This window comes from Amblyomma mixtum, chromosome 9 (assembly GCF_055824585.1).
Source record: "Amblyomma mixtum isolate Tamu chromosome 9, ASM5582458v1, whole genome shotgun sequence".
In the NCBI taxonomy this organism is placed as follows: Eukaryota; Metazoa; Arthropoda; class Arachnida; order Ixodida; family Ixodidae; genus Amblyomma; species Amblyomma mixtum.
This window is the reverse complement of record NC_143020.1, coordinates 113828480-113855371: the sequence shown is the minus strand read 5'-3', so window position 1 is coordinate 113855371 and position 26892 is coordinate 113828480. Positions and strand designations below refer to the sequence as shown.

Sequence of the window (26892 nt, the reverse complement as noted above, 5' to 3'; positions counted from 1 at the left end):
GGCCTCAAGTTTCCAATCACAACTTTGAGTTCAGTTATTCACCCTGGCAATCTTGATAGGCCATTGGCCATGGCGTTCCCATAGCAAAAGCGTCGAGTCAGATCTCCAACATATTTCTACTACAGCCCATGCGATAGTGTCCGCAAATTTGGCCTTAGTTGTTACCAACATATACCTACTGCGATCTCCCCCCAAATATGTCTTGGTTTTGGTCACCGATCACCGTCCTGTCTAATTCGACTAACACGACCCGAGTCAACCCGGACTATGGCACACATGACTCGGGCTAAATGGATAACACTTGCAATTGAGTACTTAAGCTGCGTATTCATGTAGGCCGCAATCAAGTCAAGCCAAGGGCACAGCAAAATCTGATAATCTAGGTCTTTTTGGCACATAATGGGCACATAAAAGGCACACCCTAATTGTATTAACCGGTAACCTTCAGTAATTTGTAGTGCATTGCAAGTAAATGCATGGGTACACAAAAGGAATACATGTAACAGGAACTGAAAGAAAAATCAATACCGGCTGCCTTTCGATTGCAGTTGCTGATCGCACGTACTTTTTTTTTCGACCAATTTATGCTTCAATAAGGCGGGAACTTAGGCTTGTAGGTTCGTACTCTGCAAGCCTGTAGCGCACCACAAAAGAGGGCTGCAAGCGGTTATGAATGCGCACTTGCATACGGATCTAATTACCATTTCTACTCCTATCGCCGCGTCCTGAGCAAAAGCCGCGTCAGTGGCTTAAAGGGCAACTGCAGCATTTTTTGAGAATTTCACGATATTCTAGGATTCATATCTATATAGGATGTAGGCAAAGCATGCGAAGTGTTTTTGCACTAGCATTTAAAATAGCGATGTAATCGACGACTGAATTTCCCGTTTCTCCTCAATGCACCAGAGGAGTGCAGGGAGTGACGTCACGGAAGGTATGATTTAAAACTACCGCTGTCGTCAGCCACAGCCTGCCCTGACTCGTTAGACGCTGCCAAACAACTCTCGGCAGGGTTTGCCTTCCGTGGCGTTGTTTTTTTCCTTCAAAGCAGGCGTTTGTGCGTTAGAAATGTACCGATACCTTCGATGACGTCATCATGCGCCCCCCACTTGGCGTTGTGCGCTAGAGAGAAGCTTGAAGGGCGTCCGGATTTTAATCGGCGGTTACTGCACTACTTCAAGAGCCCAAAAAGGACTTCGCATGCTTTACGTGCAAGTTTCACACATTCGACCCTCTTAAGCTCGTGGATTTCTAAAACCTATGCAGTTTCCCTTTAACTGACACGGATACCCAGCAGACACTTTTCATTGTACGGACTTGCAGGGTCACTCTCACAAAAGCAGTAGTCGGCGTGGTTTATTACTGCGAAGGCACTATTCTGATGGATAAACCCCGAGAAATATCTTGCGATATGTTTATGGGTTTGTGCCAAGTAAAAGAAATAGTAAAAAAAAAATCTCCGAATGGGATTCCAAACCACGGCTTCGCCGGTCATTCTCGCGTTGTGCATTGTTTGTTTTTTTTCGGCATGATATCTATTGCACGCGTTTATATGCAGGAAAAAGCTATATACATTATATCCAGAGTAATCAGCCAGTAGCCGAGCAAGTTGAATGGAAACACAGTACCACACAACTAAAACACACGTCTTAACACAACTTAATTGAAACAGTGACAAGGAAAGAACGAAACACGTCTTAACACAACTTAACTAAAACATTGACAAGGAAAGAAGGAAAGACAAGACATCAATAACGGGAACCAATTCCGTTGATAGTCACTGTCTTAAGTGTCTTTCAGCTGAAGCACCATCTGGCCTTAAATATGCGCTGCTTAGGAGACGACAGGCTGAGCATGCCGGTCCAACATGCGCATTTTCCACAGGCTGTGCAGTCCGAGCAGGAAAATCATGTCAGAGGGTTCGTGGTTATGTTGGGTGGCCATTAGGTAACGCACACTGTGAGAATTCAAAACAAAGTCTTTCTTCAGAGTCCTTTGTAGAATGTCCCAAAATAATATCGCGTCTTTGCAGCCAATAAAGCAGTGTTCGATAGTTTCTGGCGCATCACAAAGGCGACAATTAACAGAAGAAACAAATATCTTTTTTTTTATGAAGCCACATTTTTACATGTAGAACTTCGGCGTGAAGTTTAAAGAAAAACGTTTTAGTACAAAGCGGAATCGGTATTTTACGTACTCGTCTCAGCAGACAACGTTGGGGCAGAAACTCGGCACTGCAGCTTATGCCGCCGGCGTACATAGGGTAAAATGGCGTTGACAATGAAAAAGTTGAAGACGAGCATAACTGGCGCCGGAGTAAGCGGACACATCAATCGCGCTTTCCGGTTCGTGACAAAAAACTGCTTTCGCACAATATTTCGTGCTTAACAATGCTAAGCCGCCAGTCATTTTTGAAGAGAAAAGCTTCACTACCCGAAAGTTTTAGAGATGTAAAATTTCAAGAAATTTTGAAGGGCATGAAAAAAACCGTTCTTTTCAGGGTTTTTTTCATGAAAAATTGGAAAATTTGCAAAACATGACAAACAGATTTATTTGCAACAGCACAACGATCAATAATAATGCTCTGAAGTTCAGTCGAATATGCAGTTATAGATGTCATATTGTGAAACGAAATTCTTGTTCTATTGCACCGAGAAGATAATGATTTGCACTTGAGGCGAATATGGAGATATAAGTATCATATTTGTGGAACGAACTTCTTGTTCTATTGCACCGAGAAAGGGAACATGAAAACTGATCTATAAGTCACTCCATATCGGACACAGAGTCACTGTCGCTGGATGCGGCACTACGCGCAGCAGCATGGATTGAAGCTGTGTCCACAGCTATGTTCGACTGCACATACACAAGCTTTCGAACGCGTTCCCCTGACAGCCTGCTGCGAATCCTTGTATGGACGTTTCCGAAACGTGACCAGTTTCGTTCGCAGCTGGCGGATGATTATGGTATTTGCAGCAGTCGGCAAGCCAGACGAGTTAGCAGCTGGAAAATGCAGAGGCCTGCCACCAGGTAGATGGGGACATGTGCTTCGCTGAAGACGCCTTTCCTGGACCAAATTTCTGCGGATGTCCTGTACTCTGCTACGTTTGAAATCAAGAAGCTAGGCTTGCATTTGGCTAAAACCGCTTACGTGCACAGCAGCCTATGTTATTTATGCCACATGTGTAGCGCTGTAGAATTTGCAGCCATTTTGTTCTACTTCAGCCGTGAGTTCAAGTGTTAGTGTTTTTAAGCCAAGCCTGGGTCTTATATGTGACCTGGCCTTCAACCCGCGTACTCGCAGCACGAACATTTTAAAAGCACTACCTGGCACCGGTGATGACGACTGCTCTCCAATCATTCAACGATGCACGTTGTAATGATTTTCAAAGCAGATACAAAAACCTAAACTAAAAGCAAGCAATCATAAAACCTTGAATTTGCATTGTGAAATTTTCGATGTTTCTTTCCATTTTTCCTCGTCTGAAAAAAAAACCGTTTTTTTTCCAAAATTGCAGTGTTTTTTTCAGGCCTTCACATCTCTACCCGCAACACAGCCGCGCTTCGCGTGAGCCGTCGGAGTCAAGATTTGCCACAGCTGCGCATGCGCGAAACCGAGCGACGTCACCCGCGGCGCAGGTGGCCGCAGCCGCCGCCGCGCCGACTGCGCCGCCTGAGGCAGACGCGAGCTACTGCGCATGTGCGCCGCCACCTCACCGCCGCTACTACTGCGCGCTCGCCTCCTCGCCACCGTTTGACCTTTCGTTGCAGCCGCGTGTTTACCACAGTTACTACGCATGCGGAAGGAGGGCTACATAACACGCTTGCCTACATCGTTATCGTGGTGCTCCCAGTGCACTGTGCGCGAACTGCGACAGCCATGACGTCAAACAAAGCACAACTGCAGCTTTTCGCTTGTATGTTCAGGCTTAACCAGAGCTAAGCCAGTGCCAATTTTTTTCGAATTGAATTGAAAACTGATGAAAAGGATACTTGGGAACTTTCCAACAAGACAATCCGGGCGGAAGAGGGTGACCATGAAAAGTTGACACCTAAAAAACTCACCTTAGGAGGCAATGCGGTTCAGTGTGCTCTGGATCGATTGCGCACGGGTGGAAGTTGGTGAAGACTACATACAAAGCACAGAGACTGGCAGTTAAACACGCGGGTGTTCTGTTCGGTTTGGTCTATGGGGGTCTAACGTCCCAAAGCGACTCATGCGATGAGGGACGCCGCAATCAAAGGCTCCGGAAATTTCGACCACCTGGAGTGCACTGACATCGCACAGAACACGGGCCTCTAGAATTTAGCCTTCATCGAAATTCGACCGCCGCGGCCGGGATCGAACCCGCGTCTTTCGGCTGAGCAGCCGAGCGCCGTAACCACTGAGCCACCACGGCGGAACCGGGTGTTTGGTTGCGATGATAGCGTAGTGTAAAGAAAAAAAAATGATAGCGTAGTGGTCTGATGCAGTGGCAGGCGACGCTTATCTGTTTGCGCCGCCGTGGGTTCGAAACCCACTAGAGGCCATAGTATTTTTTCGTTCTCCGTCCTGACACGCTGACACGCTTGCCCTCTGCGGTAGCGATGTCGATGCTGCTGCAGCCTCCCGGCTCCTCCAATGATGGCTCATTTTGAAATCTGGCGCCATCAAGCGATTGGTTCATTGTGTCACGTGACCTTGATGACATCACATTTCTCTCGACGATTCCCTGAATACATTGACGGGGGAAGAGGAGGAAAGAACTTGTATTATCCAACAGAACTGGTATCCCCCCTCTCCCCCTCGGCACAAGGCCAGGGAGGCAGGAGACACCGCTTTAGATGCTGGCCGGTAGGTCTTGTGTCCCGGCGGCCTCTTCAACCAGTCGGACGAGGTGGAGCTGGAGCTCGGGGTCTGAACTACGCAGCAGGGCCCAGGATTCTTTAAGTCGATATTTAGCGGCCCCGAGGAGAATTTGCCTCGACGACAACTTAAATGCTATCACTTTAAAAAATAAATTGCCCAGGGCACTTCACACTGCTTACGTGCTTTCAGTTCAAAAGCGTTGTCTCATCGTGAGCTCTGTTGCGGGTTCATTAAAGATTCCTTCCTCTATAATGAGAAAACTACTGATTAACACAAAGCCTTCAAAAAAACGCATACACCAGGTTCCCCTTCATTCGCCAAAAGGTAAGGCGGACCGGCACTGTGAAGCATTTGTTTCGCCGAAATCTCATTTCTGCCAAATGAGTGTTCATCTGAGAGGAGTATACGAACACACCGACTTTGAACAAGAGTGACATTCCCTCTTGGTGATGTCCTCAGCCTTATCTCTCATCTAGTGCTCTGTCTTTTTGAGATGTCTTTCGGGGTTTTATTGCGAAAGCAATACTACCCCCAAGAACGGCCTTTCGCGTAGCGGCGGCCACTTGCTACGTTTGACCTTTAGAATGACTCCTGACGTCATACCATGCCTAGTGACGTCACAACGTGACGTCATACCAGGAGCGAGAGACGGGCTACCAACTCGGCTCTTCGGGTAACGGCGGCCGCTTGCCACGGCGCGCCGCGCTCCTCCCGCTAGAGGTGCTAGTGACGTTATAACGTGACGTCATACCAGGAGCGAGAGACGGGCTACCAACTCGGCTCGTCGGGTAACGGCGGCCGCTTGCCACGGCGCGCCGCGCTCCTCCCGCTAGAGGTGCTAGTGACGTTATAACGTGACGTCATACCAGGAGCGAGAGACGGGCTACCAACTCGGCTCGTCGGGTAACGGCGGCCGCTTGGCACGGCGCGCCGCGCTCCTCCCGCTAGAGGAGCTAGTGACGTTATAACGTGACGTCATACCAGGAGTGAGAGACGGGCTACCAACTCGGCTCGTCGGGTAACGGCGGCCGCTTGCCACGGCGCGCCGCGCTCCTCCCGCTAGAGGAGCTAGTGACGTTATAACGTGACGTCATACCAGGAGCGAGAGACGGGCTACCAACTCGGCTCGTCGGGTAACGGCGGCCGCTTGCCACGGCGCGCCGCGCTCCTCCCGCTAGAGGAGCTAGTGACGTTATAACGTGACGTCATACCAGGAGCGAGAGACGGGCTACCAACTCGGCTCGTCGGGTAACGGCGGCCGCTTGGCACGGCGCGCCGCGCTCCTCCCGCTAGAGACGCTGCATGTGCAGTATAAAACAACGTTACTAGATTACCTTTTCAGTTTGCAAACTCCGACGCCGTGGATGTCGCCCTTGCCTGTACCGCCGAGCGGGGGCGCTCTCGTCGCTGTTTGACCGGCTTCTCGATACAGTAGCCGCGCTGACCACGTTAGCGAAGACTACAGCGAAGCGTTTTTGTGCCAGGCGTTTCTTTGTTGGGTTAAACTGCGCTGCAAGTTGATCGCTGCTCCTCTGTGTCCTTGCCAGATTTATGTAAGCGCGTTTCGAGCGACGCAGCTCGCGCGGCGTTGGCTCCGGCTGCAACTCAACAAAGAAGCGCCACAGCGTCGGTGCACCCAAGGTATGCGTCCGTGAGTCGGTGCTGCCGAGCTGTCTGCTCCCAAACCAAGGCAAGATAAGCGTTCTACGTAATCTGCGGCCGCAATTCACACTGAATATCGCCAAGGCTGCAAACATTTTCTGGAAAGTGCTGGAAGAGCTAGAGAACTGCAGCCTTGCTCGCTTGGGTTGTGCTGACCACGTGTCGGCATTGACTTGTCAGATACTGAATATTGTTATTGCTACAAGAATGCACTTTTTCTCTAGCAAGTCTCTTGTCACTTGTAAAACACGCCTCTTGTAACTGTTTGGCCCATTAAAAGTGGCCCCCATTAAGATGTATATGTTTTTTCCTATATCAAATCAAATCAAATTTATTTTCCAACAAGTGGATGGTCGCCTGGGCTAAAAGCTGTACAAACAGCTTGACAAAGGCCCAGGAAACCAGTACACAACATAGCAGGAGCAAACAGCAAATTCCAATTGAATAAACTGCTTTCAATCTGACCTGTTCTCACCCAACTTCGCGCACTTTTAAGCGTGAAGTTCCCAGACACCCTTAGAGCGTGTGGGGGTAGCGGTCTCGGACTCAAAGGAGATATCTGCCTTCGACTCAACGTGGCAAGCTCAGCGGAGACGAACTACCAAGTGACAAGAGGTTCTTGGTCGTTTGGTGCCCAGCTTTCGCCGGTCGCAAGCCAGAGAATGGGTCGGAGCCAAAGGTTCACAAACAAAACAATGTTTATTCAGCAATGAGACGATACAGAGGATTTCACAATCACTAGTACAAACACATACAAAGTGATTAACAAAACAATGCAACACGTGCAAAGTTAAACTCGAGGGAGAATACAATACTCAAAGGAAATATTGCACCTAAAGTGCACTAACACAAGAGACAGAGGTAAACAAACAAAACACAATTTGTTCACCGGGCACTGCGGCAGTCCGACGACCAGAGTTCCACGACGATGCCGTCCCGCAGACTGGCGAACGTTGCCTCGTTGGTTCATTGTTGGCCGAGTGATGTTTTCCCGGGAGTCAAGCTTTCGCGCTTCTCCGAAGCTTTAACGGCGGCTTGGACTAATCTGACAGCGGTCTTTTAAGGCAGAAAGATGGGCTAGTTGATGTTTGGATTGAAAGGACAAGACAACACTAGCGCCTGTGTTGTCTTCGTCTACCCGGTCGTCCTAGTTTTTTAACGCTACTACTATGTCCTCTCAATTTTTTGTTTCGCGGCTGTTTGTTCTACGCGCCGGCATGGGCGTCCGGAGGGGGGGGGCAAGGGGGGGCTGCTGCACCCCCCTGGAAAATCACTCACTCTAACCGTGAGTGATGGCCGCACACCAGGGGCGGCGGTGCGCTCAGCAAAAAGAGTAAAAGCGGCCCCGCTTCCAGCTTTGGGTCACATCTGCGAAGTGCCGCGTCCGGGGACGCGTCGTTGCAGACATACAGCGGCACCGGCGAGCATGTGTTTCGAGGCGTCTTGAGATGGGTGCCTGTTTCTTTGATCTCTAGAGAGATAGCCACACGGAGGCAGACAGTGCACATTCCGGCCACCGATGAATTCTTCAGGAGGGAGGGACAAATCAGCCGTGTCCACCCCCGCTTTGTCGGGCTGCTCAAGGGCAAGCAGGCGATTAGGGTGCCTCGATGCCAGCGCCGCTTTTCGAGGCACCCTACAGGCGATGAGTTGGCGCCGCCGCCGCTCGCTGTCTCCTCCGATCCACGGGAGAGCGCAGTTCGGTAGAAGCGCCGCTTTCAGAATCTTCGGCAAAGGGGATTAGCAGTTGCTTTTGTTCACGGCGACGCAGTCTCCAGAGGCGCCCCCACACCAGCGTTCCTTGCATCTTCTCCGGAAACCAGCGCCTTTGGTCAAGGCAGCCCGATGGCGCCTGCCTGGCTCGCCTGGCTCGCCTGTCACCTCTGGCTGGGCCTCAAATCCCAACAGCGCCCATGTACTGTGCGATGTCAGTGCATGGTAAAGAGACCCAGGTGGTCGACATTATCCGGAACTCTGTACTACTCCGTCCGTCATAGCCTGAGTCGTTTTGGGGCTCTGAACCCCATAAAAACACACAAAACAAATTTTCCGACCGGAGTGGCGAGTGTCCCTTCCCCTCGGAAGTCACGAGGCGTTCCTTTCACCCCCAAAGTGCGTATTCGGGGATACTGCGGCAAGTAGGCCCTTGCATGTGTGCGCGCCTCCGTGTTTGTGCTTCGGTATTTTTAGTGGCCGGTTGTCAACGAAGCTGAGAACAATCAAGACAGCGGACGAGAAAACGACGAGCGGCGAGTAGTGTGTGTGCAAATACTCGACTGTGCGGTTGCGCGAGCAAGATGGAGCGAGGTGTATGAAGCTGCGAGCGTGCATTTATCTTGTAAATAAGTTTTCGTTGTATATATAGTCATTTTTTGTTTTCAACGTACGCATTCAACCGTTTTTTCAATCAATGTGTATATATTTTTAACACTACCAACCCCGAAGAACTCCATAGCCAGCTTTGTCTCGCGCGGTTCCGAATGATGGACATTCGGCGCTTCTTCAAGCGTCAGCGGTTGTCTGACGAAGCGTTATCCAAATGCGCCCCTGCAGATTCTGGTGTGATATGTGACAACGGTGTAGCATTTGAACAGAGTGATGCAAGCTTTTATCAACGGACAGTAGCTGATGTCGTCGACTCCATGGAAGGGACTCTGTCAACAGTGAGTTCAGGTAATGCAGCAGGCCGAGATGATTCCATTTCTCCTTTCTTGGGATTTAAGTCCGGATTTGACCAGAGCGATGCAACCTTTCATCACCGGACAGTAGCCGACGTCGTCGTCTCCATGGAAGGAACTTCACCAGCGAGCTCCGGTCACGCAGTAAGCCGAGACGATTCCCTTTCTCCTTGCTTGGGATCGAAGTCCGGAGACAACATCAAGAAAACAAATAACTTGCCTCAAGAATATGACTTAGGAGAGTTTCTAGGCAAAGCTAAACTCACTGGCATACCGGACTTTTTGAAGTTACGTCTTCTTACTAAGCCATGGTCGCCAAATGTTACATACGATTTTAAGAAGGATGTAACACCTGGAAAGAGGCCTTTTCGACATCAATGGCTGGGAGATTACGCCCCCTGGCTTGCGTACTCAGCGACAGCGAAAGGCGCTATTTGTCGTTTTTGCGTCATTTTTCCTCCACGTGTTCACCGGGGTACTCAAGGAAGTTTTATCGTGCGCGCTTTCAGTAACTACAGAAAAATGCACGAGGCGTGCAGGGATCACGTAAAATCCCAATGGCACCAGGAGGCAATGACGGCCTCACAGAACTTTATGGATGTGATGAAAGGCAAGCAGCTACCCGTTGTAGAGCAGCTGAACAGAGCACTGCACGCGCAAGTTGAAAGGAACCGTGAGAAACTATTTCCAATAGTTTCCACCATTGTCTTTTGCGCGACGCATGACTTGCCAATTCGCGGCAAGCAGTCCGATAGTGGAGTCTTCAATGATCTGCTTGACTTTCGTGTAGAAGCTGGAGATACTCTACTTCAGGAGCACTTCGCTTCTTCTGCTGGCAATGCCAAGTACACTTCTGTCCGCGTCCAGAACGAGATCATCACAATCTGTGGCGACATCCTGAAAGAGCAGATAGTTACCGAAGCTAACAAAGCGTTTGCTTTTTCCGTTCTTGCTGACGAAACTGCAGATATTTCAGGAAAAGAGCAGATGTCTATAGGCGTTCGCTTTATTGACAAGGCGGGAGCCGAAGTGTGCGTTCAAGAGCAGTTTTTGGGATTTGTAGAGCTGGAGCAATTAAACTCTGCTTGCATCGCCGCGGCAATCTTGAAGTTTTTGACGAATGTCGGGCTGATTCTTTCGAACCTCGTTGGACAGGGGTACGATGGATGCTCTACAATGGCTGGAAAAGAAGCTGGAGTGAACAAAATTATACAAAAACAGTTCCCGAAGGCACTATTTTTCCACTGTGCAAGTCACAAACTAAATCTCGTCATCAACGATCTGAACGACGTCTCTGAAATTCGAAACACAATTGGCATAATCAAACAAACCATAAACTTCTTCCGCGAGAGCGTACTCCGGAGAAAATTGGTGCCGAACATTCCGATGCTGTGTGAGACAAGATGGTCTGCAAAATATAAGTCTATTAGGATCTTCTCTCAGCATTACGTGGCCATAGTCGAAGCACTCGAGGAGCTCGCGTCCACGGAATCATGCTCGAACGCTGCAACTAGACAACGAGCTCACATCCTCTACTGCGCAACAACAAGCTCATCTTTCATCGTCTGCTTGCATATTGTAGCGAAGTACAGCGCTCGGCTCGAACCAGTTACGAACATTCTGCAAGGTGTATCCATGGACTTCCATTCTGTGCATGACCACATCACTGAGCTGCAACGTATTTTTCGCGGCCACCGGACGAACGCTGTAGAGGAGTTCTCTAACATCATGAATGCAGCAAGGGGGGCAGCCAATCACTTAAATGTGGTGATATCTGTGCCAAGACAAGTCTCTCGTCAGGCCCACCGATACAACTACGGGATTCAGTCGCCGGAGGAATACTACCGTGTGGCAATATATGTGCCGTACTTGGACTCCCTCACTGCTTCTTTAGCTCGGCGCTTTTCTGAAAGCAATGAGAGGAGCTTCAAACTTCTCCAGCTGCATCCATCAAAAATGAAGCACTTGAGCCGTGTTGAGTTCGCTGTTCTCGCCGAAGAACTCCAGTGCTTTTACGGCATCGACAATTTCAAGGAAGAGGCCATCTCTTGGTACGAGATGTGGGGCAACAAAACTGGGGACCCATCAGAAATAACTTACTGCGAGCTTCTACATCAGGCCAAGACATTCTTCCCTGGTGTTGCAAAAGCCATTGAGGTGGCTCTGGCTTTGCCAGTTACTACCTGTACGGTCGAACGCTCCTTCAGTACAATGAGGAGAGTGAAAACGTGGCTACGCTCAACGATGACAAACGACAGACTGGACGGCCTTTGTATGATGAGTGTGCACCGAGAGCGTGTAATGAAGCACAGGAATGAATTTATCACCCGTGTCATCACGCAATTCGCCCAGAAAAATCCGAGGCGTCTACAGTTGCTGTTTACTGACTGACTGACGTTGCGTGTTTGTGAACATATTGTGCTGTGTGCTGGTCATCAATCCGGGTGTGTCGAGAACCCGTATGCAGCAAGACTGAGCACTCTTCTCCACGAAGTGATAGTATCTTTTTGCATTTTTATTAATTTTAATTGTTTCTTCGTTGATAAACTCCAATGTATCTCTCCTAGCCACGCTTTAATTTGCTGTTTGTAATTTTTCTTTCATGTGTGTATTTTACTTATTTATTTTATTTATTTATAAATAAATAAATTTACTCCGCAAATAGTGCCTTTTTGCTACGAACATAACCCCCCCCCCCCTCCGGCGCCAACAGCCAATGGGCCCCCCCCCCCTGCAAAAAATTCTGCGGACGCCCTTGCGCGCCGGAGTAGGCGCGCGCATACGCGCAGTATCGGCCGAGCAGTCTCCCTTCCTTTTTCTCGCCGGCCGCGCGTCCCCATTGGTCAGAGGTCGGGGGCCACTTCTCGAAGGTTTGGGCTAGTTCTGGCGTGGCGCCGTCGCCGACGTCCGAGTGCAGAGGAGGGGGACATATCTTAGCGCACGCAAGGTACCCCCTTTTCCCCCGGTTAGAAGTAGAAGAGACTCGGACGTTCGAGAGAAATCTTCGGCATGGATGACTCATTCCCTCCCCGCATGCCGTGTCGGTGAGCGGTGGTGGAGGAGGCAGCAACACACAGCAGGCCAGTCGCACAGCGGGGGTTCCCTTTTCCCCCGTTTTACGACCGCGCCGGCTAGACGAGTCCGTGTGGCGCAGATTTTGTTTGTTTCAAAAATACGCCGAATTTTGTGACACCTGTGCTATTACCGTCATTTTTCGCGTTTTATGACCTTAATAACGTCGAAGTTAGACGGTGGTAGTCCTGCATCTCCCTTTAAAAAGCACGTATGCATCGTTGACACTCTTGCTTCAAACCGATGGTGCCTGGCCTTATGTTTTGGATATTTTCGGCAACATGCGACTCATTTACCGTGTCATGGCTCGCCGTAAGCAAAGAGTCATTTAGTTTGTAGGGAAGTAAATGAAACAATACAATTAGTGTGTGCCTTTTATGTGCCCATCGTGTAAAAAAAAAAGACAGATTACCGGACTTTACTGTTCCCTTGGCTTGACTTGTTTGCGGCCTACATGAATACGCAGCTTAAGTACGCCATTGCAAGTGTAAACCACTTAGCCCGAGTCATGTTTGACATAGGCCGGGTTGGCTCGGGTCGTGTTAGTCGAATTAGACAGACGGCGATCGTAGACCAAAGCCAAGTCAAATTTGGGGGGGGGGGGGATGGCAGTGGGTTACTGTGGGTAACAACTAAGGCCAAATTTGTGGACACTATCGCATGGGCTATAGGAAAAATATGTTGGAGACCTGCCTCGAAGCTGTTGCTATGAAATCGCCAAGTCCAAAAGCCCTATCAACATTGCTAAGGTGAAGTACTGAAGTAAGACTTGTGATTCGGAATGTCAGGCCGCGCAAGCTCGTATGGGAATGGTATAATGGATAGGAGCGGAAGATAATGCCTGGTGACCCAGTGCACAGCAACGGAGTGAATGACAGCATTCAACTGAATGTTAAAGAGAAAGGAACCTTTATTTGCACTTAAAAAGGGGTTTAAAATGCACGCCCGAACGAGAAATAAAAACATGGTTTGGTGACCAACGCTGCGTGCTTGCGAGGAAGGCACTTCCGGAAATGGCAGGGCAGTTTAGCGGGCCTGTAAGAAGAGGAAAATCGATTGAATACAGGCGGGAAGAATAACAGAGGTGAGATCCAAAGCATAGAAGAAAACGTAGCGATTAACTACGATGGTGGAGTGCTGCTCAGAGGGCAAGGTCTGGATTACGAGCGATACGTGAAATCGCGGCGTTGGGGACAAGAAAGAACTCCGATCACTCACTGCCCGGACATGCCTTGAACGTTTGCAATTGACAAGTAAACCCGCGACCTAACGAAGAGCGAGTGGTCTAGCAGGCAGAAAAGCAGCTCCCGAAGTAAGAATGTAGTGCTTATATGCAACGCTTTTCTAGCCGTGCGCAGTTGCGGAAACCTGGAGGCGACGAACGCCCGACGGATCAGTAGAACCACACAGTTAACGTTGTTTGAGAGGTCCTTAATGCTACGGCGTCGTCTGAATGGCGACAGCGAGCGAATTGGCTCCGAGCGAACCATAACAGAAGAATAGTACTCGCCTCTGGCCTTTCCTCGGACTCGGGACACGACTTGTCCGCAGATTCCGAAGTTCCAGTAGGCGGGGAGAACTCCGAATCGGCCTCGGCACTCGGCATCACGATCCCGCTGCTGGTGCTCCCTTCCGAAGTGTCGTCGTCGCGACGCTCCGAAGGCAGCATAGTCGGCTCCGTTCCGCTGCTGGGCGGGTCATCCATGTTGAAGATGGGCGTCACGTAGGGAACGCCCATGCGCCGGCGTAAGTCGTCGGACATGTCTGTACCTCGGTCGACCGTTCCGGGAGCAGCCGGTGGTCCAATGGCGACGGGAGGTGACACCACCGCCACCATCGGAATCACCGGCTCGCCTGCCGCTCCTGGTTCGCCTTCCTGCTGCGGCTGGTCCGCCAACTGCTGACTCTCCTCCTGTGCTGCGCCTTCACCGCCACCGAAGCATCGACAGCAACCCACGCAGATCTTGCAGACACGACTGCCGGGCATGATGACTCCTTTTTTTCTTGCGGCGAGGTCTTGAAAAGTTAGATGTCCCGGAAAGACGATGTGCCGGAGAGCGCGTCGATGCTGGGCCCTTTGTCGTTCTGCACGAACGCCGTGACCTCCGCTTCCGTTTTGTACGCTTTCAGGATGGTGACGTAAACGACCGAGGGCGCATGCGTTCCAGTTATCGCGGATGTGATTGCAAAGGGCAAGTTGCGACTACCGGTATGGAATTTGTTTGGTCATGGGCAGCCATTACTTCGTCAAGCGCTTCTGGTCCTCGATAGCAACTATTCAACGATTGTAATCTGATTGAATCGCGGTCCTATTCTTCGTGTTCTTCGTTATTAAGGAGCTTACCGATGCACGTAACACATGTGTTGCGGTCAGGATCGATTATCTGGTGGGCGTGGCAAATGGTGATTACGGAGATAGAAGGAGTGGAAAGTACTTCGCAAGGCCTTTGATCTTGCATGTATACGCTGTGCGAAGCCGCTATCAACGTGGCAGTGGTAAACACCACTTATGCGGCTGCTAATATCACTGAGCTTTTCAAATCACATAGTTGTGTTTCCACTGTGTGCTCGCAGGATCAGACAGTGTTGAGCGTCACGCCACCGAATTGAATCTTTTTTTCCAGCAGGAAAAAAATATTCTTCCTTATACTAAAAGGCAGTGCAAGCATACTAATAGCTTCGATGGATTGGTATACGGAGACTCCACTACATGTTATGACACTGACTTAAGGTCGCCATTTGTGACACGTGGGAAACTCCAGGGAAGCGACTTCGTATAGTATGCGTGACGGGTGCTTGCTTCACAGAACGTGAAACTGTCTTCTTTTTGCCTCCGTACTGCACAACCCTACGTGCCACGTTAGGCGAGCGCTTCAAGTTGGTAGCTGGCGATTATGGTCCTGCTCAGATCCGTATACGTGAGAAATTCGCCCGCGCACGGATCAGTGATACGTGAGTCCACGGGGCTGTTAAAAAATGCTTAAACATAAAAACAAAACAAGGGTGCACTATGACAACGTTCGTAAGGCATTCCCTCAGCTTGTGTTTGGAGCACTATTCCCATCGGATGCACTGAGCTCCCCATTCTGCCACTGCCTCCTCATATCGGGGAAGAAGATGTTCTTCATCTCCCTAACCCTTTCGTTTCATTTTATTTTCATACAATATATTTGCTTGCCTTTTGAACTTTCGCTATGTAAAACTTTGTCGCTGCTTCGTTTGTACAACGTACTGAGTCTAAAGTGGGAATGAGTTGGTTCATACTTTCGGAGAGAAGGAAAAACCTCGGGGCACACTTAACTTCACACCTTAAAAGCATCAAGCTATAGCGTTAAACGGTTCCTTGTGTGTATGTTTGTGCATGCGCGTGCCTGCCGTGTCCGGCTCCCAACCCAAAGGGCAGTAGTTCGATTTCAGTTTGATAAAGTTTTTCTTTTCTTTTCAGCGAAACTGTATTGTTTTTCTGGGGGGTGTGTGCTTAGTTTGACCTTGGTCGGTGTTCAAGGTCAGGCGCGCAAAGCCAGGCGAAACACTGAGTTGTACTTCGAGCGGTAGGGCTTTCGCTTTAAAAAAACGATGTACAGCTAACGGCATAGACTTGCGCCTTTTCGTCATTTCTTTATATCTAGACCCTGTGTGCTTCGCGCCGTGCATTCATTGTAACGGTCGACCAACCACCCCGAAGTGGACTCCTGGTTGCTCCTGATTCGCCAATAAGTCGGAGAAGTCACGCGAAGCACCGCATTTAGCAGGGCGGCGCGGTTTCGGTTAGCGGTTTAAAGTTGTGTTCAATGTTTCGAGGCATAATTTGCTGTAACGATGAGACGGACCTGTATGTTGTATGTGGTGCATGGGGGTTTAACACCCGAAAGCGACTCAGGCTATTGGGACGCCGTAGTGGAGGGCTCCGGAAATCTCGACCACTTTGGGTTCTTTAACATGCACTGGCATCGCACAGTACACGGGCCTCTAGCATTTCGCATCAACCGAAATCCGACCGCCAGGATCGCACCCGCGTCTTTCGGATCAGCAACAGCTTTGTGTAGTTTTCTTTATAGTTTTTATTCTTTTTTTCTCGCTCCTTTTTTTTTTACTTTTCTTATGTATGACTGTCGGACACTTGCATCCCCCCCCCCCCTCCTTATATAATGTCCCCACGGGACCCTTAAGGGTTATTAAATGATGATGAAGCTTCATAACCACTGAGCCACCGCGGCTTATTCACATCCTAAAACAGCGCAAAAGACACGGACGAAGACACAAGGGGACAAATACATAGCAGCGACTTTCAACAGCGTTTATTGCTGGAATTTGAGTTTATATATGCATGGCTTGATGCCCTAGGACTTGAAAAAGAGATACAGTGGGCAAGCAAGTAATAAAACTGATGCTAATCGCATTTTGAAGACCTTGCAAAGTGCGAAAGCTCCTTCCCAGCTAAGGAAAGGGAAGGCAGGCTGACGCAGCGACGATTCGTAGCGCCTCAATGATTTCCCTGGTGGTACTGTCCTTGCTTCTGCAATTTATTTACTTATGAAACAAATCGCACGCTTTTTTTGCGTTTATTTTTGCGTTCTGAGCCTTCTTTTGTGTTCATCTATTGCTTATTGCGCATATAGTTTAAAGTCAGCACAGTGTATGTATCTTGTGCCTTCGCCCAGCCAACTAGCCCGTATGTCTAACCTTAAGTTTGTTCTTTGTGAGTTAAGCCTCTATGGGGTGCCGGGGGGCTTCAAAGCGGTATCTGAAATATGTTTAATAATTTGGTATCGTATTCGCCAGAGAGGTGCAATAGAGCTTGCTCTTGAAAATCTAACAAAGGGGGGGGGGGGGGGGGGGGGGGGGCACTGTACTTCGCACCTTCAACTACTCCCACGACACGCGCATTGATAACAGCTTTCATCACCCTTATCTACTCACTTAGTAGGCACGTTCCTTGTTCGTTAAATACAGCAACGTGTCACAGAATTATCTTTCTCATAGCCAATATGAAATAAGATTTCCCGCTCTTATCTATTTCTTCGCCTCCCCAAAATGGTGACACAATTGTAGCAATAAGCTTAAGGAAGGGTACTTCGAAGAAATTAGTATCTATGCAGGCAGGACTATAGCATTCAGTACCTACTAACTGCATAAGTCGCGCACTAAGTATGTCAATCAGGACACTGGTTCCGAACTTGCTTGTAAGGTTACTGCCATGTCAGGGGAATCCGCCAAGGTACAGCAATTATGCACTGACGTCAACTCAGTCACAGTCGTACGAGTACAAAAGAAAGCTTTATACCGCGTGCGCGGAAAGCTGAAGAGTCATTCCTGCTATATATTGCGTGCTATAAGTTCGACCGGGCAGCTTACGGGGGGCGGAAAGGCTTGTGCAACACGTTGAATTCAGTACCTGCTTCGAACATACTTCGGACAGATCGAACCCGACGCACAGGGCAGAAGTGTCGGAGAAAGCAAGTAAATGATGGAATTTTTTCCTTTTTTTGGGGGGAGGGGAGTGGGATTTTCTGTGGCCGCTGAAAGAGGACTATTCGAAAAATGACAGCCAAGCAGGAAGTAAAAGGGCAGCAAAGTTTTTATTGGCGATAAAAAGCACGCAAGCGAGAGCTAAAAAAAGTGATTCGAGGCAGGACATCGCAACTGTGGCAGTTGGGTCGGGCGTCGTTGGTACAGAGGGCAGGTGTCCAGAGAGAGCTGGTGTCCAGGTTGCGCCTTCTCGGGAGGAAGGGTAGTCGAGGCTACCCGTGGTGAGCGGCGTGGGATTTGAGTGGGCCCGCGACTGGTCGGACTGGAGCGACGTCACGACGGCCATGCACAGCTCGACGAGGCTGAAAGGGGAAAATGTACGTTATGAAGAGGCACCGGGGAAACAGCAACGTAAACACGACGGCATGGAATAGTAGCACGGTAAGAAGGCACTGACCGAAACTAGGGAATAATGCAGAATGAACTGACCGCAGCAAGCGCTCCTGGAGAGCAGTACACGCTTCAAACGAAAATGTTAGACAAGAGGTATTGATTGCGGCTCGAAAACATCCGCTGCCATGCTAACGTGGGCTAACACTGCGTGCATGTTTTCTGCAACACCCAACACTGGAGCGAGAAAGCCATTCCGACCTACGGGCGAAGAGCAGAAGATAGAGCTAACGCGTCGGCAAAGGAGACATCGGGACATGGTTAATTGCCCGAAAGTCTGCGGACGACCACGATAGACGGAATTACGTCCTAAGCAGTCGAGTACAATGCGGGGATGTAACTGCATATTACGAGAACATAAGTGACAGTTAGGCACACTGCACTGGAAGTTGAACGAGACTGCTTCCAGCTAGCAACTACACAGTCGACGCAAAGCAACCGAAAAGTAAGTAACTGCGAGATCGCAAAGAAAAAAGAAACGAAACGAGATCCAGAAGGATTCACTCACCTCATCCGCTTAGCGCTAAGGCTTGGAGGTCCCGCTGCCTTCCCCGGAAGTCTCGAATTGCCCGACAGACACCGACGGCTCGGTCTCCTCGCTGGTACAGGAGCCGCCGCTTCCAGTGCGGACCAAGTCAGCAAAGGGCCCCTTGGCCTTCGGCTTCTCCTTACAGGCAGTGATTCGAGGCAGGTCTTCGTAACAAAAAGGTTTAATCCTGCATTCCGTGGCGGTAGGGGGGTAGGGCGTCGTTGGACAGAGGGCAGGTAGTCCTCGGGCAGGGCAGGCGTCGGGAGTGCCGGTGTCCAGAGAGAGCCGCCTCGGCGGTGGCGCCTTCTCGGGAGGAAGGGTAGTCGAGGGTACCCGTGGTGAGCGCCGCCGGATTTGAGTGGGCCCGCGACGGCCATGGACAGCTCGACGAGGCTGAAAGGCAAAATGTATGATATGAAGAGGCACCGGGTAAACAGCAACGTAATCACGACGGCATGGAATACTAGCACGGTAAGCAGAAGGCACTGACCGAAACTAGGGAATAATGCAGAATGAACTGACTGCAGCAAGCGCTCCTGGAGAGCAGTACAGGCTTGAAACGAAAATGGTAGACAAGAGGTATTGATTGCGGTTCGAGAACATCCGCTGCCATGCTAACGTGGCTAACGAACTGCGTGCATGCTTTCTGCAACACCCAACACTGGAGCGAGAAAGCCATTCCGACCTACGGGCGAAGAGCAGAAGATAGAGCTGACGCGTCGGCAAAGGAGACATCGGGACATGGTTAATTGCCCGAAAGTCTGCGGACGACCACGATAGACGGAATTACGTCCTAAGCAGTCGAGTACAATGCGGGAATTTAACTGCATATTTCGAGAACATAAGTGACTGTTAGGCACACTGCAATGGAAGTTGAACGAGACTGCTTCTAGCTAGCAACTACACAGTCCACGCAAAACAACCGAAAAGTAAGTAACTGCGAGATCACAAAGAAAAAAGAAACGAAACGAGATCCAGAAGGATTCACTCACCTCACCCGCTTAGCGCTAAGACTTGGAGGTCCCGCTGCCTTCCCCGGAAGTCTCGAATTGCCCGACAGACACCGACGGCTCGGTCTCCTCGCTGGTGCAGGAGCCGCCGCTTCCAGTGCGGACCAAGCAAACGGCCCCTTGGCCTTTGGCTTCTCCTTCAGCGCGGAAGCTTGAGCGAGTTGGTACATTCTTCTGAATAACAGCGCGAACTTGGACGAGAACCTCGGCACCCGGGTCGCCGCCAGCTCCAGTCACTGCAACTCCTGTGTCGGTCGGCAGCTTGGTAATCACGGGCTCGGTCAAACTCTCTGCTTGCACGCGCCAAGCACGGAGTTCTTCCCGAGACTACACAAGTCTTGGACTGATCTAGGGCTGCTGTCTAATGGTTTTGCATGCTGTTTTATATGCTTTGCAAACAAAGAAGTTAGGGCGGTCATGTTTCAAGGCCCGCCCTAGACTTCGCTAACCAATGAAAGTCTAACATACAGTAACCACAGCCCTGGAAGGTTGGGCACAAGCTGAACCCAGAGCTTGGCAAAACTAAAAAAAGAAACATATAGAAAGAACATTCCTGTCCACCCTCTCCACGCGGGTCTCCTCGCCCTATCCGAACTCTCTCCACTCTCGCCGCCGCACCCACGTGTCGCTTCTCCAGGGATTTCGAGTTCTAGGGGAACAACAGGGCGAGTCACTTGCTGAATCATCTTGGGAGTGACTGGTGACAGAGGCAGGAAATGAGCCCCGCCATGCTTCCCTGCTGGCAATGATACCAGCAAACAAAAGGTCCCTTCGCCGAACTCAAAAGGTTCGCAGGTTTCCGCTGGCACGCTTTCTTGGTGCCCGTGGACACCCGCGGTCGGCAATGCTAGCAGTCGGCAGTCGCGGCGAAGCTGCAAAGCCGGAAGTCACTTCCGGGCTTTTGTGTGTGTTTGGGGAGGACACGTGGGTGCGGTGCCCGTGGCTTTGCAGAGAAATCTCAGCGTAGACCGGAGGCGCGCAGCGGCCTCAAGCTAAAGATAGATGAGGGTGTGAAAGACGTGCGCCCTTACAACCACATTTTTTTTTTCCTTTTCAGCGAAACTGTATTGTTAGTCTGAGGGCTTTCGCTCTAAAAAGCTATGTACAGTGTTAAGATCGGCGTTAACAAGAAGGAGCCAGCACCCACGTTGCTCATGGGTGATTCCGAGAAACCCCTGACCATTCGATGACGTTTGCCTAAAGGCGTGCCGAATTGACTGTGAGAAGAGGGCAAACGTACTTTCCTGCGTCTCCGAGCAGGACCCACAAGAAGGACCACTTCCGCCCTTTTTACCCGGCCTCGCATTCCGACCTTTAGCGACGGATGTATTTGACAGACATGTGTCAGCAGCCCGGGGGAGCCGTCGGCAGATCCGAGAACGTCGCATTCCGCTGTGGAATTTCCTCGAAGGCGTCCTCCTCTCCCAGGCTCAACACGTGACGGAGGCGCACCCACAAGTGCGGGTGTACGAGTTTGTGCGCACGTGTGAATGTTTTAGGCCACTCCCACCCTGGCGTTGGCGACATCAACCTAGGGAAACTAGGGAAGACGGACGCTATAAAACAAGACGATAAATGCAGTCACACCTCTGTTCGCGACTCTTGTAAATATGTAAATAAATTCAGACAACTTGCAGAATAGCAAGCGCCCTCTACAATTTTCCAACGAAAAACCGTCGTACGCAGACCGCAATCTCGCATTCTTCTTCGAAGAGGGAGAGGAGAGACGTCACTTTATCTGCACGGGAGGGAAATTGTTGAAAGGACACAATAGAGCCGAGGCGCGAACGACAGGAGCGGGTCGAGACAGGTACTCGTCAAGGGAATGCATCATTGTAACCTTTCCACAACTTTCCTTTACACTCTACCTCGAAAGCTGGTAATGTCCGGCGGGGCTTCAGGTTCACGCAGATTTGGGAGCAGCCACGCACATCTTTTCTAAGAAGGACACAGTGCAGGGCTGTTGACTCATCTCCCCTCGCGCTAAACCCTTCATGCTGCATTGCAGGAAGCGAAAACGTGTCTGTGAACGAGGGTTTTTGGTTGGAAAACATCTTCCTGTAAGTCAGCTTTCCATTCTGTCCCCGTCGAGCCGCGACCCCGATCCTCGGCCTAAACAACTGGTGGTAGCGGTGGGATGCTGCTACCTCGCCTTCAAAAACAGCTAACAGCATAGACTTGCGCCTTTTCGTCATTCTTTGTATCTAGGCCCTGTGTGCTTCGCGCCGTGCATGCATTATAACGGTCGACCAACCACCCCGAAGTGGACTCCTGGTTGCTCCTGATTCGCCAATAAGTCGGAGAAGTCACGCGAAGCACCGCATTTAGCAGGGCGGCGCAGTTTCGGTTAGCGGCTTAAAGTTGTTGTGAACTTGTGTTCAATGTTTCAAGGTATAATTTGCTGAAACGATGAGACGGACCTGTATATTGTATGTGGTGCATGGGGGTTTAACATCCCAAAGCGACTGAGGCTATGGGGAAGCTGTAGTGAAGGACTCCGGAAATCTCGACCACTTTGGGTTCATTTATTTATTTGTGATACCCTCAGGGTACAAAGTACATTTCAGAGGGGAAGGGCAGTTGATAACAAGAAACAAGTAAACAAAGCACAATTCATACAAAACTATAGAACAACTGAGGCAAGATAATAAGAAGTGAGCAAAATTAACTCGGAACAGATTAATAAAGTAGTTGAAGAACAATACTAGTAGGTGGAGAACACAACACTACAATAAAATACAAAAGCGATCATTATGTAATCAGAGTGGTAAGTATTCTTCTAAATTGAATTGTATCAGTGATGCTAGTTAATGATGTGGGTAGGGAATTCCATTCTTTAGAGGTTAGCGGAAAATAGGATTGCGCACATGTCACTGTGTTACAATGAGGCACTGGGACCTTTGTTGGTGATCACGACGGTGAGAAATGAACGGTGCCTGTTGAATCCATCCAGAGCGAAGTTGAAAATTGGAGTAGAAAATCTTATGGAAAAGGCAGATGCGGAAGTGCTTACGGCGGGTAGCTAGTGGCAGGGGGTTTAAAGACCTTTTCACTTGGGTGACGCTAGATGTACGATGGTAATTGCCTAAAATGAATCTAGTTGCACGATTCTGGACAGTTTCCAGAACCTGTGTCAGTCCAGGGTCCCATATGGATGAAGCGTATTCCATTTGCGGTCGTACGTAGGTCGTGTATAATAATAATTGTAATGAGAATGGAGCAAGTGTAAAATTTCTTCGAAGATAACCTAGCGTTTTGTTTGCTTTAGATGCTATATGTCCTATATGAAATTTTCAGGACAGCGTGTTAGTTATATGTATGCCAAGATACCGGTACGATCACATGCTTTCAAGGGGATGACTGTGAAGAAAATAAGTAGGACAAGTAGTATTTGAACGTGAAACTCTCATAGATTTGCATTTTTAAATATTTAGTTCCATTTTCCAATTATGACACCAGTCTAGTATGTTATTAAGATCGACCTGGAGAGAGCGAATATCGGAATCGTTAGTTATTTTACGGTAAATCATGCAGTCGTCGGCAAACAAACAAATCCTAGAGTTAATACTAGCAGGCAGATCATTAATATAAATCAGGTACAGTAAAAAGGGCCAAGGACAGATCCTTGAGGAACCCCAGAACCAACTGGCACGGTAGAAGAATTAGTGTCATTAGCATGCACAAACTGAAGGCGAGAAAAAAGAAAGGCGCGAATCCGGTTCAGAACAGAAGGGCCAATATTTAGAATGCTGAGTTTATATAGAAGTAATGAATGGTTAACTTTATCGAATGCCTTAGCGAAGTCGAGAAATATGCAGTCTGTGGAAGACGCGGAGTTTAAGTAGAAGTGCAGATCATTAGTAAAGGAAAGTAATTGAGGTTCACAGGAGAAACCTTTCCGAAAGCCAAGCTGAGTCAGAGAAAAGAAGCTATTATCTTCAAGAAAATTAACAAGGTGAGGGAAAATTATATGTTCCATTATTTTGCACGGTATTGATGTGAGCGTGATGGGTCGATAGTTAGACGGGTTCTGCTTGTCTCCGGCTTTGTGTACAGGTATGACCTTAGCAGTTTTCCAGTCCTCGGGTAGTACGCCATCATGGTACGACTGAGAATATGCTTTCCAAAATGACAGAGGTATATTGAATAGTATTGCGAAGAAATTTGCTATTAATGCCATCGATTCCGCTAGAAGATGTTTGTTTTAAATTATTGATGATTGGTATAATGCCATGAGAGTCCAACACAATTGGATCCATACAGTAGTAGTTAACATGCACATGCATTTTAACATGCAATGGCATCGCACAGTACACGGGCCTCTAGCATTTCGCATCCACCGAAATGCGACCGCCACGGCCGGGATCGCACCCGGGGCTTTCGGATCAGCAACAGCTTTTTGTAGTTTTCATAGTTTTTATTCTTTTTTTCTCTCTCCATTTTTTTGCCTTTTCTTATGTATGACCGTTGGACAGTTGTATCCCCCCCCCCCCCCCCCTTATGTAATGTCCCCACGGGACCCTTAATGGTTAATAAATGATGATTAGGTTTCATAACCACTGAGCCACCACGGCTTATTCACATCCTAAAACAGCTCAAAAGACACGGACGAAGACACAAGGGGACAAATACATAGCAGCGATTTTCAACAACGTTTATGGCGGGAACTTGCGTTTATATATGCATGGCTTGATGCCCGAGCAATGGAAAAAAAGAGGTACAGTGGGCAAGCAAGTAGTAAAACTGACGCCAACCGCATTTTGCAGACCTGGCAAAATGCGAAAGCTCTTTTCCTGATAAGGGAAGGGAAGGCAGGTAGACGCAGTTATGATTCGTAGCGCTTCAATGATTTCCCTGGTGATACTGTCCTTGCTTCTGCAATTTATTTACTTATGAAACAAATCGCACTCTTTTTTTGCGTTTATTTCTGCCTTCTGAGCCTGTTTTTTGTGTTCATCTGTCGCTTATTGCGCATATAGTTTAAAGTCAGCTCCGTGTACGTATCTTGTGCCTTCGCCCAACCAACTAGCGCGCATGTCTAACCTTAAGTTTGTTCTTTGTGAGTTAAGCCTCTATGGGGTGCCGCGGGGATTCAAAGCGGTATCTGAACTATGCTTTATAATTTGGTATTGAACTCGGCAGAGAGGTGCAATAGAGCTTGCTCTTGAAAATATTACAAGGGGCGGGGGGGAGGGGACCAGATGATGCAAAGATGCGTAGACGTTAGACACAGACGGGCACTGTACTTTCAACTGTGCTTTATTGAAGCATGCAATTGCCGCGCAAAACGTCCGACGCATGCGCACCTTCAACTACTCCCACGACACGCGCATTGATAACAGCTTTGATCACCCTTATCTACCCTCTTGGTAGGCACGTTCCTTGTTCGTTAAATACAGCAACGTGTCGCGCAATTATCTTGCTCATTGTCAATATGAAACGCTTCTAACATTTCCCGCTCATATCTATTCCTTCGCCTCCCCAAAATGGTGACACGTTCAAACGGCGCAGGTTTTGTGCAATTTCTGAAACTGCTGCGATAAAGAACCAAACGCCTTCCCGTGTCTCTTCCTCCTTGGAAGTTTTTATGTCCCTGTAAGTTTGTTAACCCACTTGCCTTTCTGCACTATATACACTTTTCCACAGGCCAGAACAATGCGGTAATCAACACCAGTCTTGCCGTCGACGAAGGGTTTCACGTGCTTGATGTTACATGCCCTAAATACCGCTCACATGGAAGCGGGTGAAGAAATTTGAAGTAATGCCATGACAACATAAAGTCTCCCACAAGACTAATTGTAGCAATAAGCTTAAAGAAGGGTACTTCGAAGAAATTATTTTCTGTGCAGGCAGGGAGTAACATTCAGTACTTACTAATCTACGGCATAAGTCGCCAAAGAAGGGAACTTCGAAGAAATTAGTTTCTGTGCAGGCAGGGAGTAATATTCAGTAGTTACTAATCTACGGCATAAGTCGCCCACTAAGTATCGATCAGGACACTGGTTCCGAACTTGCTTGCAAGGACCGCAGGCAAAATTACTGCCATGGCAGGGGAATGCGCCAAGGTACAGCAATGATGCACTAACGCTCACCCAATCACAGTCATCGACTACAAAAGAAAGCTATACCGCGTGCGCGGAAATTGCTTAGTCGAAGAGACAGACGTCCTAATCAGGGCAGGGAACTCTGGTTGTAGTTTTATAGTTTATATTGCGTTCCATAAGTTCGACCGGACAGCTTACTGAAGGTGAGAAGGCGTGTGGAACAAGCTGAACGCACGGCCTGGTCCGAACTCACGGGGAACATTCTTCGGCACGAAAGGTGGGAAGAGTTGGGAACAGCTCTGTTCAGGTCACCCGACCAGGGAGAAGTGCCGGAGAAAGGATGGAAATGCGTTTTTTCTATTTTATTTTTTTTTCTTTTTTTGGGGGGGGAGGGGGGAGGGTGGGACTGGAGGCAGGTTTTTCTGTGGTCGCTGAAAAAGGACTGCTCGAAAAATGACAGCCAAGCAGGAAGTAAAAGTGCAGCAAAAAGTTTTTATTGGCGATAAAAAGCACACAAGCGAGAGCTAGCAGAATAAAAAAAAGCTAAGCAGGAGGACACAAAGCTGGACCCGGCAGGACAGCGAAGCAGGGAAGCATGTTGCAGCGCAAGAAAAGCGTAAAAAGCATGGCGAAAATGCGAAAAGGCTGGGGCGGTGTCACATGACGAGGTCGGACTGGAGCAACGTCACGAACGCCATGGACAGCTCACGGGGCTGAAATGGCAAATGTAGGTTAGGAAGCGGCAGCGGGTAAACAGCAAGGTAAACGCGACGGCAGAGAACAGGAGCAGGTTAAGCAGAAGGCACTTCCCGAAGCCAGGGAATTATGCAGAATGAACTGACCGCAGCAAGCGCTCCTGGAGAGCTGTACAGGCTTGAAACGAAAATGGTAGACAAGAGTTATTGATTGCGGTTCGAGAGCATCCGCTGCCATGCTAACGTGGGCTAACTAACTGCGCGCATGTTTTCTGCAACACCGAACACTGGAGCGAGAAAGCCATTCCGACCTATGGCCGAAGAGCAGAAGATAGAGCCAACGCGTCGGCAAAGGAGTCATCGGGACATGGTTAATTGCCCGAAAGTCTGCGGATGAACATGATAGACGGAATTACGTCCTAAACAGTCGAGTA

At 49.2% G+C, this 26892-nt stretch overlaps 1 protein-coding gene across 1 annotated transcript in view; it reads left to right on the top strand.

Annotated features, from left to right (window-relative positions):
- The window catches only part of LOC149330808 (uncharacterized), a 93218-nt gene that overhangs the window by 29448 nt on the left and 36878 nt on the right, over positions 1 to 26892 (top strand). The window lies entirely within an intron of this gene.